This window comes from Galeopterus variegatus, unplaced genomic scaffold (genome assembly GCF_000696425.1).
Source record: "Galeopterus variegatus unplaced genomic scaffold, G_variegatus-3.0.2 Scaffold19914, whole genome shotgun sequence".
Taxonomy (NCBI): Eukaryota; Metazoa; Chordata; class Mammalia; order Dermoptera; family Cynocephalidae; genus Galeopterus; species Galeopterus variegatus.
In genome coordinates, this window is record NW_007746025.1 from 2,242 (window position 1) to 7,548 (window position 5,307).

The 5,307-nt window shown below is 53.6% G+C and overlaps 1 long non-coding RNA gene across 1 annotated transcript; it reads right to left on the reverse strand.

The window, feature by feature from the left end:
- Positions 1 to 156: 156 nt before the first annotated feature.
- Positions 157 to 4,551, reverse strand: LOC103583131. Its single transcript, XR_549828.1, has 3 exons — positions 4,342 to 4,551; positions 2,081 to 2,199; positions 157 to 422 (listed from the first exon to the last, which is right to left on the reverse strand). It is a non-coding gene; the product is annotated as an uncharacterized LOC103583131 (long non-coding RNA).
- Between the last annotated feature and the right edge of the window lie 756 nt (positions 4,552 to 5,307).

Consider the following 5,307-nt stretch of genomic DNA (forward strand, 5'->3'; position numbering starts at 1 on the left):
CCAGATAACCAACAGCCGTGTGTGGGTTCTCTGCACCTCTTCAGGCTCAGGAAAACACATGCAATGTGCCTGTTGTCCCATGCATGTTCCTTGAAAGTTGACTTCGCACTCGATGCCCTGTGGGCCCAGCTCCAACTGCCCTGTCAGTCCGACCTTCAGTTTTATTTCCTTTGTCCCCACACAGTCCCCTGCTCTGGCCATCCTGGTCAGCTCAGCCTCCAGACAGTCCCTGCACTCTCCCTTCAGCAGAGCCACCTGTCCTTTCAGGCCAACTCTGGTCCCAGGTGAAGGTTTCCTCTTGGATGCTCTTTAGTGCCAATTCTCTGTCATACTTACCTGACACATCCTGTGACACTGGGGGCTACTCGTTATGCATCTTCTGATGAGCACATCTGGTCTCCTGTTGAGTGGGACTGTTCTCTCTAGAGGCAAGACGTCAGCATCCTCAGCCTTATGGGGAAGACATGGTTTGCAGCAAGAACCTTTACCCCTTCCCCACATTAAGGCTAGAGACAGGGTGGTACCCCAGGAGGAACCCCCAGAGGGGGAAGTGTTGCAGGCAGTAGAGCCCTGTATCTCATCCAGGTGCGTATGGTGTCCTTAAAGAGGGGAGACAGGAGGGTAAGAGATAGACTGGAGATGTGAGGATGGATGCAGAGAGAGAAATGTGAAGATACTGAGCTGCCGGATTTGAAGGTGGAAGAAGGGGCCATGAGCCAAGGAGAGCGGGCAGCCTCCTGAAGCTGGAAAAGGCAGGGAAACAGATTCTCACCTGGAGCCTCCAGAAGGAACCAGCCCTGCCTACAGCTTGGTTTGTCACACCTAGCTACAAGGGAGTTTAGAAAGGTTCTGTCCAGTCAAACTCTGGCTAGAGTCACCTCCAAAATGGTGGCAGGGGAGTTCCCAAAAGCCCCAAATCTTCTCAAGATGGGGCCAGTTGGGATTCCAAAGAAAGAAGCAGTAAGTACCAGAGTGATCAGCCCAAAGCATTTATGAGGGGAACTTACATCCAGAGGGTTTCAGCGGCATCCTGATGGACTCTGAGAAAAGAGATGTTCTAACCACGATGCCCATAATGAAGGGGTGGGGGTACGTAGTTCATATGAGGGTTTAAGAAATTGGGCTCAGGAGAAATTGCTCTCACTGGTGGGAGCAGAGTGCCATGGCTGGAAGCCAGGGAGGCAGAGCCACAATGTCCCAAATCAAGGGCCTCGCACCCAAGCTAGACCAGAGGAGACGAAATGGAAAATGCGCAAGGCCGCCCCCCCCCCCCCCGGAGTTCCCTTCCCTGCGCTGCCCTGCCGCGAGCCACTCCTTTTATCCTGGAGAAATTGGACAGCACGCGAAGGCTGGGCAGTGCGTGTAAATGATTGACATGAAGAACCCGGCCANGTTTGTCACACCTAGCTACAAGGGAGTTTGGAAAGGTACCTTTTAACTGGGTGTTCTGTCCAGCCACGCTCTGGCTAGAGTCACCCCAAAAATGGCAGCAGGGGAGTTCCCAAAAGCCCCAAATCTTCTCAAGATGGGGCCAGTTGGGATTCCAAAGAAAGAATCAGAAAACACCAGGGTGTGGGGCCGGCCCAGTGGCACACTGGATAGTGCGCCACTTGGGAAGCGCGGCGGCGCTCCCGCCCGAGGGTTCGGATCCCACATACAGACCGGTTCCCGCTCACTGGCTGAGCGAGGCGCGGGGGCAACACCGAGGGTTGCGATCCGTTGCCGGACACGGAAAAAGACAAAAAAAGAAAAAGAAAACACTAGGGTGATCAGCCCAAAGCATTTATGAGGGGAACTTACATCTAGAGGGTTTCAGCAGCATCCTGATGGACTCTGAGCAAAGAGATGTTCTAACCACAATGCCCATAATGAAGGGGTGGGGGTACGTAGTTCATATGAGGGCTTAAGAAATTGGGCTCAGGAGAAATTGCTCTCACTGGTGGGAGCAGAGTGCCATGGCTGGAGCCAGGGAGGCAGAGCCACGAAGTCCCAAATCAAGGGCCTCGCACCCAAGCTAGACCGGAGGAGACGAAATGGAAAATGCGCAAGGACGTGACCCCCTCCCCCGGAGTTTCCTTACCTGCGCGGCCCTGCTGTGAGCCACTCCTTTTATCCTGGAGAAATTGGACAGCACGCGAAGGCTGGGCAGTGCGTGTAAATACTTGATATGAAGAACCCGGTCACAGTTTCTGCTCCCACCTGCAAATGAGAGGCCCAGAAAGGCATGAGAGGCTCTGGTTGAGTGGACATAAAAATTCCACTTGTAAGAACGAGCGTGCTCTGGTAACTGACCTTTGTAGCTAAAATATAAAACTATTTGAGAAGTATGAAAAGAAAAAGAAAATTTGGCTCAGGGCTGCGCTAGTTTCTATGTGTTCAGCAACATGGTTGATCTCTCAGGGTTTTGATCAACAACCTAGATAATGTCATCGGTGCCTGGGAATGTTCAAGGTCCTGCCTGGGTTCAAGCCTGCTGGGGAACACACGCAGCTGGTTGGGCACAGAGGGGTCAAGGCACTCATGTTTCTTGGTAAGGACACAGAAAGAAAGCAGGGGGCCCGGGGGACCCTACAAGGGGTGTTCTTGCTGCCAAGAAGGGGAGAGTGGCTACTGGTCGGTGACTCGTGTCTCTGCTACAAATGCTTGCAGGGCTTTGGTGGCTCGCGGGTGAAAGGGCCGGGCACCGGTGGGGACTTGGGAGGCGATGTCTGCTGAAGGGGGCGGATGCTCTTCCCTCTTTCTCTGGACGCCAGGCGCGCTTACACCTGCAACAGGGACTCTGCAGGTCGGGAGTGATCAACCGATTTACGAGACCCTTTACTCGGATTGAACAAACAACCTCATCATGCAGTGACGCATCTTGCAAAAGTCACGATGAAGAGGAGAAAACAGTCCCCGGAATGCTCAGAGTGCAGCCTGACAGGCCGCTGAGTAACTTCCGCTGCTCTGAATGACAACTCTTTATCCCCTTCTAGTCGAGTGGCTCAGAGAGGCCCAAGGGGACTCTGGCAAAGACCTGTCACTCCTCTGAGAGGCTCTGGGCCTCCTTGCCCAGGGGCTGAGGGACTGGAAAGCAGGTCTGCCTCTGCATCTGCCCAGCAGGGCACTCGCTGTTGTGGTCCAGGGCTTCCTGGGCTTTGAATGCCACAGTATCACAGGACACATGACCTTTGCACTGACGCCCCCACATGTGCCCATTTTGGGAGGAGGCACGGGGGACCTCCTGGGAGCCAGAGCCAGTCCACTGCCACCCCCTCATGATCCCCAGCATCACTTCTAACCACTTCTGATTTCAGCCTGACAACAATCACACCCGGCAGGGACTGGGATTGCCATCTCCATTTTGCAGATGAGAAAACTGAGGCCTAGAGGTTAGGGATATAGAGCTGGCAGAGCCAGATTTTAAACCCAGAGTGGATGCTCTTAACAGGACACCACACCAGTAACCCAAGCCCTCCCCAGAGAAGACTGCAAGGAGGGGTGCAGGTTTAGCAAAACAAAACAGGTCGCCCCGTTATGTATAAATTTCACATAAACAATGAATATATTTTTTCAATATAAGCATGTCCCAGATATTGCATTCTATTCTTTATCTGGCAGCCCTAACTGCAAGGCAAAAGCCACAGTACCCCTCTGCTTAGTACCCCTCTGCACAGGCCTGAGAGAGGAAGCAGCCATGGGACAGGAAAGGTAACGACATGATGTGGGTGTGCAGGATGAGTGCAAGGCTGTCTCAGAGTCTCCGTGGCTGAGGAACCCATTTCAGAGAACAGGCATAACCACCCCCTGCTCAGACACAAGCTCTCCTTAGTAGCTTGTGGCTGGCTTGCGGAAGGTGGCAGCAGCGGCTGCCTGGCATCTGGGATGCTTAGGGCAGGGGAGGCAGAGGAATGCAGCTGTGCTGGGAGTTGTGGGGGTTGTGGGCCCTGCAGCACAACAGCTGGCAGGACACACCCAGGACCCAGGGCCAAGAAGTAAGCCCCACTTTGGCCCTGATAGCTCTCGGGCAATGCTGGGCCCAGAACACAGCTGCGTCTCCCTCCTGCTGTTCAGGTGGGAACCAGACACTCAGGATCCCCTGGTGCAGGAGCCACCTGTGGTGGGGGGCCCAAAGCCCGCATAGCAGCCCGCCCTGTGGTAATGAGTGCTGCCTCGTATTGTGTGCTTCTACTGCTGGGGCTCTAATCATTTGACCTCATTGAATCCTCATACACCCCAGCAGGTGGCCACCATTCACAGTTCCATTTTACAGATGGGGACACGGAGGCTCAGAGACATGAAGATCACGAAGCCAGTGAGTGACAGAGCTGGAGACTGAGTTCAGCACAACAGACCACTCACAAGAGTGTCCTCCCATGTCAGGATACACTGAGGTGTGTCATCGGCTCAACCCAGTCCCAGCTTCCATTTCAGATCGACAGATGAAAGGTAACAGTGGCCCCTTCAGCCCACTGAAAGCTCTTCCTGGGAATTCTGGGCCTCACCTGCAGAGAGCTCAGAGGGGCTGTCGCCAAGCCTGCAGGAAGAGCGGCAAAGCTGTGCCTGGGAACACGCACTGTGAGGGAAGTGTCCCTCTGCCCAGGTGCGCGCTGAACTGGTCTCAAATGCCCAGGATCAAGTCCCAGCTCTGCAGCTTCCTCTCTCTCTGTGTCTCCGTGACTGTCTCATCTCTCTCTCTCCATCCCTCCCTCTTTTAACTGAGGCAAGTTCATTAACCTATTGCCTCCATCACCTTTTCTGTAAAATGGGAATAGTCATTTATTCTTTATTTATTTTTATTTATTTTTTTGTCCTTTTTGAGACCGGCCGCACCACGCTCAGCCAGTGAGCGCACCGGTCAGCCCTATATAGGATCCGAACCCGCGGCGGGAGCGCTGCTGCGCTCCCAGCGCCGCACTCTCCCGGGTGCGCCACGGGCTCGGCCCGGGAATAGTCATTTAGAACCTCACAGAACTTCTGAGGACTCAGTGAAGGTTCATTTGTAAAAGCACGTAGAGGACAGGCAAGAAGCGCCAGCTGTCCCAGGGAGGTAGACAGCACCCTGCGGCATGATCGGATAGACTAGTTATTGCTGTCCACAGCTGAGAAAAGCCCTCAACGTCGTGAGCTCATGCGACCCCGTAGGGACCCTGCACTGTGGCTTTCAGGATGGATCTGACGGATCTGAAGCTGCCCGTCCAAGAGAAATAAAACACTGAAATAAAATAAAAAATAAAATAAGCTATTTTAGGCTTTTTAGGAACCACATGAAAATGGTATACGGACTTGGATTTTCAGCCTTCAGAACTGTGAGCAATAAATTCCTGT